The 16,522-nt window shown below is 40.4% G+C and overlaps 1 long non-coding RNA gene across 1 annotated transcript; it reads left to right on the forward strand.

The window, feature by feature from the left end:
* On the forward strand, window positions 1–566 carry LOC140843564 (uncharacterized). Its single transcript, XR_012121418.1, has 3 exons — window positions 1–74; window positions 224–346; window positions 458–566. It is a non-coding gene; the product is annotated as an uncharacterized lncRNA (long non-coding RNA).
* Window positions 567–16,522: the final 15,956 nt, after the last annotated feature.

Consider the following 16,522-nt stretch of genomic DNA (forward strand, 5'->3'; position numbering starts at 1 on the left):
CCATCTAGAAGCTGGTACAAAGCTGTGGCTGTTACAAAGACAATTAATATGGTTGAGGGATTTCAATTATGTAGGTGAGGATTTTATAGACATTTAAGCAATTTCTCAGCACTGCCAACTTTAAAATGTTAAACAAAAGGCCTTTTATAAGACTTCTTCTGTTAGATTAATTTCCAAAGGATCCCTCAAACCTTTCTCCCCCTCCCTCTAACCACTCCTCCAGAGCCATCTCTGCGTCAGTCATCACTCAGCAACCACGCTAGTCACCTCGGCGCGTGAGGCAGTCAACGGGATCCCACTTTTAGATCCCAGATGATACACATTATCTGTCCCATCAGCTTCAATGGTAAGAATAAGGAGCCCATTTATGAAAAGGCTTCTTTACCAGAATCCATCAGAATTTGGCTTTGGGTTTCCAGTAAGTGAGATCTGAACTAATCTTTTTTTCATTTTGAAGGAAACTTTCACTGGCTGATGTCATAGACATGCTTCACAAAGTCGGATCATTCTGTTTATCCCATTTCTTTTGTGCTTCCCTGCATGCATTGCAGCCTCGTCATCACCCCTGCGACCACAGCTCCCGAAGCCCGATGCCTGTCTGGTCCGTGAGCTGCCTTGTGGGGCCTTTGTACACCAGTGCAGTTAAAAGGCAGAGCTCTGGAGTCAAATCTCTTGGGCTTGCTACTTACCAGTGTGTGACCCTAGGCAAATGACTGGACCTCCCTAAACCTCAAGTTTTCGCATTTATGAAAGGGAAATAAAACCTACCCTTTAAGGTTATTTAATGACAATGTCATACGACTGGGAAGATGTACACTGAGACAGTTTTATCTTCTGGTGCTATCTGTATCACTCAGCAATCTTTCCTGTTCCTAGTTCCTGCTCCTTTTACATAACAGCTGTTCCCAGTCTTTACAGCCTTCAGCCATGTGCCCGGAACCCTCTGGCTCAGCAGATAACAACAGAGGAAATGATGAAAGTAACAGCTGTTTTATGGTGCTTAGTTCACACCAGGCACTGTTCTAAGCACGTCACAGATTTTAACTCATTGCATTCTTACAACAATCCATTGAGGATTATCATCTCCATTAAACAGATGAGGAAACTGAGGCACAAGGTGTTCAGGTCAATTTCTCAAGGTCAAAGGTCAGCAAATGGCACAAAGAGAACGAGAGCCCTGGCAGTGCCTCTGGAGTCTGTGCTCTCCACACTGTGAGAAGGGACCCATTCCCAAAGGACTGGGTCCTACCCTGGCTCACTGTGAATATAGAGTCCATGGGCACGGACTTCCTCAAATGTCTCCTGCTCGCCCCTACACTTGCCACACTAACAGCATCCTGAGCAGCACCTGTCTCCGCAACTCTCCTCAATGTTTCAGAGGAAATCGGCCCCCTGATAACACACCCCACCACCACTTCAAGCCCCTTGCTCCCTCGATCCCCTCCTGTTTCCTGATTGTCGGTCCTTCCTCTCCCTCACACCTGGCACCCTCCTCTCAGCATATCAGCAGGTCAAGTCTGTCCTATCTTATTGTTTTAAAAAGTGTGCCTCTGCTAGTCATCCTGTCCTCTTCTTCACAGCCAATCTCCTAGGAAACTTTCTCCCTTTGTCTTTAGCGTTCCTGACTCCCCACTCTACTGCAATTGCTTTCCCAGTGGCTCCTTGAAGTTCTAAAATAAGTGACCTTTGTAAGGGACTGGTCCCACTCCTTCCTCCCCCATTTAACGCCACTGGCCACTTTCTCCTCTTTAAAACTTTCACCTTGGCATGATTGTCTCCTGTTCTTGCTCTCTGACTTTTCCTCCTCTGTCTGCTTTCTCACCCTCTCCCTTACTGCCTATTCCTTACATTTGGTTGTCCCCGGAGACCTTAATCTGCTGGCTCCTCTCTCTGGGGACTGGCAGTGTCAAATCTGTATCTTTAGCCAGAACTTTCTTCTGAGCTTCAAAGCAACAGATAAAATGATTACCCATCCTGACTTAGAGGGTCCCTGGGCTTCTCATCATCACCTGGGTACCACCATCCACCCAGGAGCCCAAGTCACCAAACTGGCTGTCATCCCCCTGTCCTCGTGTCTCTCCCGCATTACCAGGACCTCCTACATGTAATCTTAAATATCTCTTCTTTCTGTTCCCTGCCCCAACCCCTCCACCATTGCCTTAGCAAGACCCTCATCCTTTCTCCCTAAAATAGTAAAATCACCTCCTTACCAGCCTCCCTCTACCTTAAGCCTCAGCCTCTACCAACCATAATAGCACCAGCAAGTTCTTTCTAATATACATATCAATAACTGCTCAAAATTCCCTAAAGATCCTCAGTGCCAACATAAGGAAAACTAATTATTTTGTACAGAAGAAAGCCCTTTATGACCTGACTCCTGCCTCTTGCCAGCTTCATCAGGTCTCTCTGCCTCCCAAACCACTGCCTTTCTAGTTTTGCAACTACAATCCTGAACAAATGTAATGGCCCCCAGCATTTTGCTCACACTTCCTCACGTGGCACATCCATCCTTTCTTTCTGGAGCGATTTTCCTAGTTTATCACCACCATCCACATCAGAAAGCACATACCAAAGGCTGTTGATTTCTGAACAAAGAGAGTAGGTCATGCAGGAGCACAGAGCCAGAGGAGTGTGTTAGTATGCATACCCATGTATGGTGTAAGCCCTGGGCATGCAGACATCACTGATTCACACACCAGGTGAGGGCTTGCAGCAAATGACTTCTAAGGTCTCTTAAAACTCGGACACGCTATGAGTGAAAGCATCAAACCAAGACATCCAGACAAATCAACCACTATATGAGTGCCTACTATAATGCAAGCTATTTCACCAAATGCTGTAATGAATGAATAAGAATGAATACTTAACAGTATTGAGACTAAAGATAATATAATTAAAAGAGACTTAAATGTGAGATTGGGGTAGCTAAATAGGGGGAGAAAAGGAGAGTACTCATTCAATTTGTTCAGCTAACATTTGTTAGGGCCCAGATCTTTGCCAGTCTGTGTCAAGAGCTAGTGGACAGCCATGAAACAAACCATGTGCTCCCTGCCTTCTGTGTGCTCATAGCCCAGCACTGCAGACAGACAACCAACCATCAAACGCAAAAGGCAGGGAAAAGTGCTGTGATTAATTCTGCCTAGAAAGAGAACACAGAATGGAGCACAGATCTCAATAAACTTCTGTCATAGCATTTGGTCTGGCTTTTGAGGAGCTAATAAGTTTTATCAAGTGGAGAAGGGGGAGTTCCACAGCAAGGGAAGATAATGAACAGAAGCACCTTGGGCTCAAAGCCGAGGCACCTTGGAAACCACTGATTTTCTCCAGGACACACACAGCAACCGCTGAGCTGCTTGCTCAGAACTCCATAGGGTTTTGGGGAGCCTGAGTGGCAATATGCAGTCCCGGGTGGCTGGGGCACACGATGCTGGCAGGGATGTGGAGAAATATATAGCAGGGTCAGAAAAAAGTTAAATCATTTCTCAGATATGCAGAAGAAAAAATTTTTCAATTTAATCTGTCACAGATTTAGCCTTTCTTCTCTGCCCTGCCCACACCTTTATCAAGAAAAGTAGTAATTTCATTACCTAATATAATTTGACAATTTCAAGTAGGTAACATTGCTTATCCCAGATAGCAAACCTAGCCCTGCCCTTCTGCTTCCAAGGAATTGTGAGGATTATGGTTTTTATAACTTCATGATGACTGAAATAGTAGGGGACTTCAAGAATCTGGGATAGCATTCTGGTGCTTGCATTCTGGCATTTGAGGCAGAAAGTCCGTGGCTACTCTGGTTTAACTCAGCTGGACCCGGCCCAGTGGCACTCTCCAGGCTATGAGCCCTCGTGGGCCCCGAACACCCTGAGGTCTAGCTGTGAGTTCCCATCAACTCTGGCTTGAGAGCTTTTCGTTACACAGGTCTTTGCTGTAAAACAACCTCTTTTGCACCATATAAATCTCCTCAACTCTAATTTTATCTCTGCCACATTGGAGTGTGGCACAGAGAAGCTTTGGACAGCTAAACCTCACAGTTTCTCTGCCTAACGAGATGAAATGTTTGCACCCAGCAACAATTCAAAATATTTAAAAGCCCTTGAAAATATATATGCACTCCCATATTCATGGCAGTGCTTTTCAAATTGGCCAAGAGGTGGAAGGAACCCAGGTGTCAATCACAAGATGAATGGTGGTATATGCATATACAATGGGATATTATTCAGCCTTTATAAGGAAGGAAATTCAGTAACATGCTACCGCATGGATAAACCTTTAGGGTATTATGCTAAGTTAAATAAGCCAGATGCAAAAGGACAGGTACACTGGATAGCTTGCAGGGCCTGGGGGAGGGCCAGAACCAGGCAACTAAGCTCCACATTGCTTGAGGGAAGGCCTTAGAAACAGTATTGCTATGGACACTGGACCCCAAAGATCCCTCCACTAGCAAACCTGGATAGTAGATGCTGCCAAGGTCACTGCTGTCACCTGTCACAAGAACAGGCAGTGCACTGCACCTGCTTCTCTCCAATCCCTGCTTTCTAATCAACAGTGAGGTAGATGCATCTGCCTGGCTGTGTCCTCATTCATATTCAAGGAAGGCTGGAAAAGCAAGTATTTGGTACTTTCTGATCTATAGTGGGTACAGCCTCTGCTCAAATAGTGAAATGGGCCTTAGAGTTTGGGTGGTCAGTGTGACTATCATACTCTAGAGCGCCCTCACACCTTAGTAGTAGTGCTTGCATGGTTGTCAAAGACCTTGGGGATAGGATTGCCAAGTTTAGCAAATAAAAACACAAGATTCCCAGTTATATTTGAATTTCACATATATGGTGAGTAATTTTTTAGTATAAGTATGTCACATGTAGAATTTGGAATATACTTACATGAAAAAATTATTCACTGTTTATCTGAAATTCATTTTTAAAAGGGCATCCTATATTTTATCTAGCAACACAACATGGGGTGTCTTTTCTATATTACACTGCACTTTTTTACACTCTATCCGGGTCTGATTCCTGGGTATGCTAAAGATGCTAATGTGCAAACTCCACATTCAAAACAATAGCCTAACTGCCTAATCCTGGTTTTGAATGTCAAAAATTGGAAATTACCCAGTATTTCTCTTTGCTTTCCTCCCATAACAGATTTTCATCTTCTCCAAATCAGGTATATGTCTAGAGCCAACTAAGATGAAGGTTATGTTCTTGGGAAAGCAAAGGAGAGAAGCACATTAATATTTAAAAAACAATTACCCAGTTGCAATAAGAAAAAGTAGAGTAAGCAGTTCAGAAAGATGTCATGAATTTTTTATTCTGGGCTTTCTCAGATTCTCATACCTCGAGTTTACCATGACTCATACTTAACAGGGCTTTAAAAGGAGGTGAAACTATAAAGTAATGAAACTGATTTTCATGTGCCATATATGGAAATGAGTCTCTGTGAGTCAATATTATTGTTTCTCTAACCTCCCATGTGGCAAGGTAGGCCCAATTACCCAACTGCCAATTCGCTTTTAATGTAAAAAGGCCAATGATTTTCCAAGCTACCCAATTTCAATATACTATCAAAAATTACAGGACTATTTCCTAACATTACTTAAAATCATGAATAATACAAATTAGGCACACAGCTTTATCAAATTCTTCTAAGATGACACATACAAAAAGACTTTACTTATTTACCCAGTTTTTACACAAGGAATAATTAGACCTTCCCAAACCAATGTCAGCTTTCTCTGGGCTGCCAGATGAACCCACTGGGATATTTCCAAGCTGCAGAAAATAAATGGTGTCTTTAAGCTGGTGTACACATTCGAATATTTCAACAACCAGCCTCAGGTCATTGGGAAGGGAAATGGTTTATGTATTTGCTTAAATTAAACCTTTTCTCAGTTCCCCACCTGTCCATCCCATCTGGGAGCCTTTGTACATGCTGTTCCTCCTCCTGGAATCCTCTTCCTTGTTTCATCCAGTTAGTTCCTTTAGATCTCTGCTCAAAATCATTGCTCTTCAAAGTGGGTCCCTGACCCCCACCCCAGAGGAGAACAGGACTCCTTTTTATGCTTTTGGAGTTCAATCTATCATTCCTTTGTAGGTTTTAATCACAGTTTATAAGGAGATAGATGTGTGACCTTTGCTTTGTGCCTATCTCTCCGTCTTCTTTAGTAATGAGTGCTTTAGGCACACGTCAGCCAGAGATCACATTTCCCAGCCTCCTTTGCAGCTAGGTATGGCCATCTGACTAAAGTCTAGCCAGTGGGACACATTCAACTTCCGAGTATATCCCTTTGAAGGAAAAGAACATGCACTCACCTTTCCTTTTTCTCCCTTTAACAAGCTGGAAGACAAATACAATGTTTGAAGGTTTTCATCCTTGCTGCGATGAAGGGATGGTAGGACAGCAGGAAAAAAAGATCTTGAGTCTTCATCACCAAGAACCACCAAACCATCTCTCAATTAATGATCAGGATTGTTACTCAAACTATTTTCTTATTTAAGCCACTGCATTGTATCTCTCTTTAAATCAGCTATATCCAGTGAATGCAGAGTTGAACCTAGGGCTACTTGACCTTAGATTCCAAGCTCTGAAGCACTACAACATGATGTTTTTCCATACCATCCACCTCTTCTTTATCACACACCTTCATCATAAATCACAAATCACATAGCAGAACACTTTGATGAAGGTAGTTCTCACTTCCTGGCTCTATATTAGATCCCAGAGTGAATAAAAGATAGTACCCTCTAAGAGTATTTTCTACACTTCTTCCTCCTTACTCAATTTTCATGTATGTTTTAACCTTTGGGAGCCTCGTGTTAAGGTCCTTAAGAACCACCATAATTTCTATTATTATAAAAGCCTACATGCCAGGCAGCAGGCCATTCCCCCTTCACAATTAGAACAGAGGAAAGCTAAACAAGGTCAAGACTCTTGATCTCTCTTAGAGGTCAGTATTGCTCAAGGCTGCCTCGTCCCTCTGCCATTAACACGAATGTTTCAGAAATGATGAAATCAGAGTTATATGACATAGAATTTTAGGTAAATGCAAATCATATGCACCTTCATTATTTTGATGCAATGCTTTTTCTTTTTTCTTTTCTATTTGGTTTCCTCCTTCTTTCCTCTTCATTCTCCCCTCCCACACCAGCCATTCCCATATCAAACCACACACAAGCCAGACCGCCAACCAAGTATGCATTCTCCCTGATTTTTCTTCATGCTCACAGAATCATATATAGAGATTTGAAGGGTTTTTGTGTTTTTGTTGCTATTCAAAAGTGAGATCACATTATACACACTTTTAAGCATCTTCCTCTTCTTGTTCAACAATACCTAATGGAAATCTTTCCAAGTCAGTTAGTGTAGATTTAATTCAGTCTTTTTAATGGCTCAGTAACGATTCATGGTGTTGTATACCATGTACTATCCAGCCTTGGGCTTTATTTCCAGCTTTTTGTCACAAGTAATGCTGCCATAGCATCCATGTATGTACGTTTTTATGAACTAGGGGGATTTTTGTTTCGGTGGGACAGATTCCCAGTAGGGGCTTGCTGGGTCAAAAGGTATATGAATTTTGAATTTTAATAAATATTATTTTCAATCGAAGTTGCTTGCTTCCTAGAGTTAGCCTTTTTTTCCTTTCACTCCCTACAATTGTCTTTCCCTACTTCCCTGTTATATCTTTCTCATATTTTCTATAATTAACAGGCTGACATGTTTATTCTAGGTCTAATTTGATAGGCTAAAATACAAGCTATTTGCACTAATCGGTGAAAATACAATACATAGTATTTTTTTAAATCATTGTCATTTAAAAAAATTTAACAGGAAGGAGCCCTCTTCTGCAGAGGACCAAGTGATTAAGAATGAGACTATAAGTATGTAACATGATACCTGCTTTTCTTCTCTTTCCTTATTTAATCAAGATTTATGTTCACAAACACCAAAGCACTATGACAACTGAATATTATCAGTAGCCAATTATGCTCTATCCTGCCAGTGTTTCCTAGGTAATTCATTATATGGGATATTGCTTTCCTGAGACATCTGGAATTTACCCCCAAATCCCACTGCCAGAACTATTTATTCATTTGACAGTATTTATGGAGTTACTGCTATGTGCTATGCAGTGTACTACATGGTGGGCAGTGGTGAACAAGGTGAATAAGATTCCACTTACAGAGCTTATCTTCTAGCTGAAAGGATAGGTTTAAACAACTAACTACACATACTGTTTGGATAAGATTTTTTTGTGTGATAAAACCCACATAACATAAAACTTGTTTAAACCACTGTATTGTGTCTCTTCCTAAGGCATCCATATCCAGCAAATGCAGATTTAAACACTTTGGGGTGTACACTTCACTGGCATTAAGTGCATTCATACTGTTGTATAGCCATCAACACCATCCAAGTCCATAAATCTTTTCACCTTGCACAGCTGAAACTCTGCACCCATCAAATGCCTCCCTACTCCCTTCTCCCCCTGCTCTTTGCAACCACTGCACCGCTTTCTGCTCATGAATTTGACTGCATTCATGTACGTGGATCATATAGCATGTCTTTTTGTGACTGGCTTACTTCATTTATCATAATGTCTTTAAAGTTGACCCACACTTTAGCATGTGTCCAAATTTCCTTTCTTTTTGAGAGTGAATAGCCTCTTATTATATGTATCAGCCATATTTCGTTTATTTGTTCATCAGTAGACACTGGGTTGCTTCCACCTTTCGGATAATGTTTTTTAACATTTTTCCTTTATTTTTTTATTAAGGAGGTTTAAGTCCCCCATACTAGACTTATAAAGCTGATAAAGATGGCAAATTATTTCTCCCACATAACTTTCACTACACATTCCCAGACAGGGTAAATATATGGTTGAACTACTATTTTAAAGATGTTAACCAGTGTTTTCTCTCTCTAGCTTTCTTTTCCTTGCTTTCTCCCTATTGAAATAGTGAAGCTGTGTTTATTGTCCCATAGGAGGTGATACAGTAAAAAAAAAACACTTTCTGAGGTTTTCTCCAGCTGCTGTTGTACAATAGCTTAGGCGCTTAAGGAAACAGTAGCAGATAGGCCTCTAGGTGTCTTAACAGACAGTTTCTGCACAGAAAACAATAAAGACAAAGTGGTTACCCCTATAGAAGCCTAGTCCTTGGAACTATAGGGACCCCAAATGGACTGAAGTGATATTTCTAGCATCAAAGTTGGACAGTATCTTGAATAAGTTATATTTCTTGCTTAACTGAGCTCTGAACTAAGATCTCTACTCCTACACACAATGATTTAATTACAATAGTGTTACATGCTATCAAAGAAGGACTGGGTGCTATGAGAGCCTATGACAGGGCAACATTTGGGTGGGGGGAAGGGGCGGACAGATGATCAGGACAGACTTCCTTGAATTTGAGCTATTTCAAGGATGTATATGAAGCAACTTGACACGGCCAAGCTTTCCCAAGCTTTCCCGTCTCATCACCAGCACTACTAGCCACCGGCATTTCAATGGCCTCTCCCTGAAAAAAATATTCTCATCATTGCTTTGTTACCAGAGAAACTTGCCCAGCGGGTCCCTTTCAATAACCCTGGCTTCCCAATTCTCATTAGTATTGCTGAGAGGTCCAAAGCTCCATGTGCACATCATCATTTTCTAGGAGCTTTACACTGAGAATTCTCTAGATGTTAAGATGCCATCTTGATTTTTGTAACACATCTGCTAAACATCTGAGCAGTCTTCACATAGCACAGAAATATTTTTCCCTTGTAGTATTCAATTTAATCCTAACACTCTATCCTTTATCATACAAAACCATCATGTTGAGAAGCAAATAAAGGAAAAATATTTTTCCCACAACATTAATTACTCCATTTTCAAGCAAACACAAACACTTGTCCTCTTTGGCTTTGGAACAGCTACTGTGGCTGCCAGCTGGGACTCTCCGGGGCTTTAAGAGCGTTAATCACCAGAATAAGCTTTGTTCTTTTTAAGGAAAATAAGACTAAATTAAAGACACACTCAGATATTTCCCTCCTCATTAAAACAGGCACAGAATCTGATATTAATTTCTTACATACCCACTAGTTATTTTTTTTGCAGTAACTATAATTTTAGTAAATTTTATTAAAATATAAGCAAATTATAATTTAACTATTTATTCTAAATGTATTTTTTGAGCTCCAAACTCATATCCAATTACCTACTACATCCCCCCTTAAATACCTGATGGGCATCTAAAAGGAAAAAAGTAAAATTTCCAGACTCATAATGCTCTGACACAAAATGTGTGGGTTTTTCTCCACACCAAGAAAATTTCCAAATTCTCTTTGGACCCCAACTAGGTGTCATATAATTTAAACTCAGTTCTGACACTATCTGGAGTTAGCACCAGATGTCACAAGCTAAGGACTCTGTCCTGCAAAGCTGCCCCTTTAGACACCAGTCACAAATCTTAAGCTGCCACCTGTACTTCTGACCAATAGCCTATAAATCAGGGGTTCTCGCAACCCTCTTCTCAGGTTCAATAATTTGCTAGGATGACTCATAGAATTTAGGGAAACATTTGAGTCACTATTGTTGGTTTTTTTATAAAGGACACAACTCCAAACAGCCAAATGGAAGAAGTGCATAGGGCAAGGTATGGGGGAGGGTCTATGTGTGCAGAGCTTCCATGCCCTTTCTAGGATACCAGTCTCCCAGCCCCTCCATGTAGACACCAACTCAGAAGCTCTTTGAACTCTGGTGTTTAGGATTTTTATGGAGGCTTCATTACATAGGCATGATTGATTAAATCATTGGCCATCATTGGCCATTAGTAATTAAGTCAATCACCAGCCCCTTTTCCCTCCCAGGAGGCTAGGGGTTCAGGGTGGGAGATGGGGTTTCAAAGTTTCACAACTCTAGTCACGTGGTTAGCTCCTCTGACAGCCAGCCCATTCTCCAAGGCTCACCTCAGTAGAAACGCAGGTGTGGTTGAAAGGGTCTTATTATGGACAGCCAAACATACTCCTCTCACCCCTACCACTCAGGAAGTTACAAGGGTTTTAGAAGTTCTGTTATAGGAACTGGGAGCAAATATCAAATGTGTATTTCTCGTTACATCACAACATGTCCAAAACTGGATTCTTGGTCTTTCTCCCCAAATTGATAAATATTGTTGCTATCCACCCATGTCTCTGTTGCCAGACCCTGGAAGGCACTTTGTCCTCCTTACCTAGATGCTTCTCCCCACTCCATACCTAACTGGCTTCACTTACCTTTTAGAATTTAGCTTAAGTGTCACTTTAAGTCAAAGTGACTTCCCTGACCCTTTCCAGACTAAATGACATTCTATCATGTTCTGTACACTTCTCTGTTATAGCACTTATCACAGTTTTTAATAATGTGTTTGGTGATTATTTGTGTACCGTCTGGGCCCCAGCTGGTGTGTAGGTGTGAAGAAACGGTGGTCCTGACTCTTCCTATCAGAGTGCCTGCTACATAGTGGGTGCTCAGTGTTTGTGAGAAGAATGAGTGAACTGTCTCATCTGTGTTTCTTTAAGTAAGCTCCCCAGAAATTGTTCTCCTGGATGATGACACATATTTTCTCAGAGAATGGTTCTGTAGTCACAAAAGTTTGATAAGTAACTGATTTAAACAAAGTGTACTGTAGGATTTCTCAGAGCCTCTAATTTGTTAAGGAATGCTGTGAATACAGTACTTGAAAGGGGAAATGAATAGGAGGTTTCTCAAACCAGTTAATTGCAGAACGCTTACTTCACAGACATCTTTCAAGATGAATCGATGTTGTCAGGGGAAATTCTAGCAAACAGTAATTGAGTATTTAACTTAATAAATGCTCCTTTAAAAATACATAGAACGTGAGCTCATAAATGAAGGTTGTTTTGAGCTGCTAAATTTGTGGTTATTTGTTACACAGCAACAGAAAACTACTACATGCATGAAAGGAGAATAAAAATAACACAAGAAAGTTTTTCTGTCAAACACACTGCTCTATGGCAGGTGGAGCTGCATTTGTCTCCATGTCAGGAGATTCTATGTGCAGAGAATGTGGAACACTATGAAAAAGTCTGTGTCGTTACATTGTTAAGAGCTCAGGCTTTGCAGTGTATGGGATCACATAACATCTAGGGATATTGTGAAAAGTAAATGAAATATACATGTCTGCTAGAATGACCAAAATCTGGACCACTGATGGTACCAAACGCTGACAAGGATGTGGAGCAACAGGAACTCTCACTCATTGCGGGTCTGAATGCAAAATGGTACAGCCACTTTGGAAAACAGTTTGGCTGTTTCATGGGAAACCAGACATATTTTTACCATAAAATGCAGCAACTGAGCTCCTTGGTATCTACTTAAAAGAGTTAAAAACTTGTGTCCACAGAAAAACTTGCACATAGATATTTGTGGTGGCTTTATTCATAACTGCTTCAAAATGAGAAGCAACCAAGAGGCCCTTTGGTAGGGGAATGGGTAAATAAACTGTGGTGCATCCAGACAATGGAATATCATTCAGCACTAAAAAGAAATGCTCTATTAAGCCATACAAACACATGGAGGAGTCTTAAGTATCTATTGCCGAGTGGAAGAAGCCAATCTGAAAAGGCTACATACTGTATGATTCTAACTATATGACATTCTGGAAAAGGAAAAAATTGTGCAAACAATGAAAAGATCAGTAGTTGCCAGGGGTGGGAGGTAGGGAGTGATGAACGTGCAAAGCACAGAAGATTTTTAGGGCAATTAAAATACTCTGCTCTGTAGGATATTATATTGATGGATATATGTCATTATGCTGTCCAAACCCATACAAAGTACCACAGACTGAAGCGAGGTGGACAGCCCCAGTTTCATCCTGATTCTATTTCCAGCCTGCTGAGGAATGTACCCAGCATTACCATGTACTGGGTAAGTGGAGGGGGAATCCATGAAAGTCACTGAATAAGAATAAACAGCTAGACAGAAAGCAGTTAAGAACATTTTTTAAAGAAGAGAAAATTTTAAAGAGGAAGTATGTAATGCTGCATTGAGTATACCTAAGATATGTGTCCATTTCATTTGGAAATTGCACCATTATTTGCAGTAAGAAGGAATCACAAGGAAATTAGAACATACCTTGAGATGAACAAAAATGAAAACAAATTTGAGCTTGCAAATTTGCTTAGAGGGAAATTTGCAGCTGCAGGAAGAAAAATCTAAATAACCTAAACTTTCACCTTATGACATTGATAAAAGAAGAGCAAATTAAACCCAAGCAAGCAAAGAAAAGAAATAACAAGGAGCAAAATTAATGAAACAGAGAACAGAAAACAAGAGAGAAAATCAATGAACCCAAAAATTGGTTCTCTGGAAAGATCAACCCCATTGACAAACCTTTAGCTAGACTGACCAAGAAAAAAAGAGAGGAGATTCAAATTACTCAAATAGGGAATGAAAGAGGGGACATTACTACTGACTCTCCAGCAATGGAAGGATTTTGAGAGAATACTATGAGCAACTGTGAGAGCATACTATGAGTAACTATAACAAATTAGATATTTAGATAAGATGGAAAAATTCCTAGAAACACAGAAACTATCAATACTGACTCAAGAACTAGTGAGGTTAAAAGTCTGATGGGGCCAGGAGGTAAGGAAGTGCAGATATGCATAATATGCTCTTTGAAGAAGGCTGGCTGTTGAAGGGAGATAGAGATGTGGTCACTGGAGGAGGACGGTGTGGCCGGCAGGGAGTCAGAGTTCTGTTTTGTTGTTTGTTTTTTGGTTCTGTCTTAAGGAAACTTGAACATGGTTGTATCATGAAGGAGCAATGGAGTGGCTGAGGAGACTGAAGAGAAAGAGGCACAGGAAGCCTGAAAGGTAGGAGGTGGGGTGGTATCAGGAGGAAGGAGAAAGTCAGTGCCCTGCCTACCCTCAGCCACAAAGAGCAGGGTGTGGGAGACAGACAACCTCTACCTGGGAGGGCCACAGGAACACGGTATCTCCACGGGGAGTCAGGCTCCCATTGAGGCAAAAATGGCGCCAGGGTGCAGGTTGAGACTCTATTTCCAAATGAACAGGTGTCTCATAGGAAATAAAGAGAATGACTGAAACAGAGGCCAGTAGTACTAATAGGTGGAGGTACACCTGGGTCTTGATCACCATAGAAACCAAACAGAGCTGTATTTCATTGCAACCCTGGGCAGAGTACTTCTTCCCTGATACCCCAGACTGGGTTGAGTGACCCTCGCCTACACACATACTGCCCTGAGATACTTCTGTTACAGAAGTTAATTGCATTGTGTTATAATTGCGTGTTTACTTGCCTCCCTTACTAGACCATGACAGTAATTAGTATAATCTTTACAGAGCAGTTTTTGCAGTTTTCTTTTCTCACTTATTTTTTCAGATTGTCAAGTGAGTAATTATAAAGAGGAACTGTAAAAAAAAAACTTCTATTGTGGAAAATGTTAAGCATATACAAAAGAATAGGAAACAGTATGACAACCCTTCTCATCACCCATATTCAACAGTTACCAATTCATGGTCATTCCTCCTTCATTTATGCTTCCGCTCACTCCCCTATTCCGATTTTTTGAAGCATATCAGAGACATCATATAATTTCACCTGAAATATTTTTGCATATGTTTCTAAAAGACATATACCATTATTATATATTTAAGAATTTATAATTTCTTATCATTGAATGTCAAGTCAGGATTGAAATTTCTTCAGTTGGCTCATGAAACTGGTCAAGAAAACAATAGAAAAGAAGCAACTAAATCACAGAATAGAAAAGAAAAATAACTATAAACACAACAGAATTTTAAAGAGTAATAAAAAACTAAAATGAGTAACTATTTAGCAACCTGGTAAAAGAGATTCCCCAAAAAAACATAAAATATCAAAATTAATAAAAGAAGAAAAATAAATTTGAACAGACTATTACTTTTAAAAGAAATTGACATGATTATCAAGGACATCAACATTGCCTCCGACAAAAAGGCCTTGCTCCAAATGGTTTTAATGGTGAGTTTTGACAATCTTCAAGAAACAGAAAATAACAATTTATACAAATTATTCCATAAAACAGAAAAAGAGGGATAGCCTCATTGTTTGAGTCTGGTATAACTTTGATTTCAAATCCAGACAGTAACAGAACAAGAAAAGGAAATTATGGGCCCTTTACACTTCTGAGCATATATGTAAAAATCTAAATAAAATATTAACCATCTGAACCCAGCAGTATATTACAAATATACTTGTGTGCAACTGTAGACATATACAAGAATACTCTGAGCAACTTTCTTTGACACAGCAAAAAAGGAAAAGAAAAAAGAAAATGAAGTAATCTAAATATCCATCCATAGGAAAATGAATAAATTACTTGTGTAATAATCACACAGGGGACTGCTATTCAGCAGTGAGGTCACAGGTGAGAAGGTGGGAGGTGAAGGGTTGAAGATAAAAGGGGAAAAGTAACAACCAGGAGAGGAGATTTGCACCATCAGACAAGCCTTGTGTACTGAATTTGCAACAGAGTGGAAAATAAATTAACAGGCAGGGGTTAATTATAAGGGTATATTGTTATTTCATGGACTACAAGGATAGGAATGTGACTGGGATGGACTGCAGAAATGAACTGAAATAAGGCTTGTGAAACTTCTAGTTCTCTCTCCATCTCTCATCTCTGCTTCTCCATGTGGATTTTGTTATATATGTTTATGTTATACATGTTATACTCATGGACTTATTTCCTCGCATCCTCTGCAGGTTCACAGTGAAGATGGCCGCTTCACCCTTGTTAAATTTATAAGTAGCAGTTCTGGCCACGTAGTGAGTATGACCAATTTAAAATTTCCAGAAAAGTGAATCGTACATGGTGTCCAGCACTAGCTATAAAAGCTGTGGGTCTCCTGAGACCTGTGGATCAGGGTGGCAATTCCCAAAAGAGGGGAATCCCTACACTCTGGGCAGGTATCTACTAAAAATGACCAATGCAGGACTCCAACTGACATTCATGTACAGATCAAAGGGTAAGGCTGTTGGCTCTGACTCCCAAAATTTGGGTTTCCAACATGGTCATTTTGTCCACATTTCCAACCAACTCACCATTTGAAGTGATCCAGGAGTGTTTTCCAAGTAGGGTGGTAAGGCAGTGGAGACAGAGAAAACAATGTTAGAAGCAAGGAGGTATTAGAATGGGGCACCCTGAATGAGGAGGAGCAGGCCCCTGGTATGGCTAATGCACAGTTTCCGTACTGGGATCCCAAACTAGGGGAAGAAAAACAGGCAGAACAGGAGGTGTCAGATTGTGCCAGACATTGAACTTTATCTTGAAAATAGAGGGAGCCACTGAAGGTTCTAGAGCACAGGAGTGTCATATATCATCTACAGCTTAGAAAAACAAATACAGAGCATGAAGCATTCATGTACTCACTAATATTAAACAATTTAAAACAATCATGGTTGCTGACAGAAATTTTTATTTCTTGAATTTATTCTGGTAATCCACTTAATGTGTATGTATTGGCAAAATATCTCCCA

Source organism: Manis javanica, chromosome 9 (genome assembly GCF_040802235.1).
Source record: "Manis javanica isolate MJ-LG chromosome 9, MJ_LKY, whole genome shotgun sequence".
Lineage (NCBI taxonomy): Eukaryota > Metazoa > Chordata > Mammalia > Pholidota > Manidae > Manis > Manis javanica.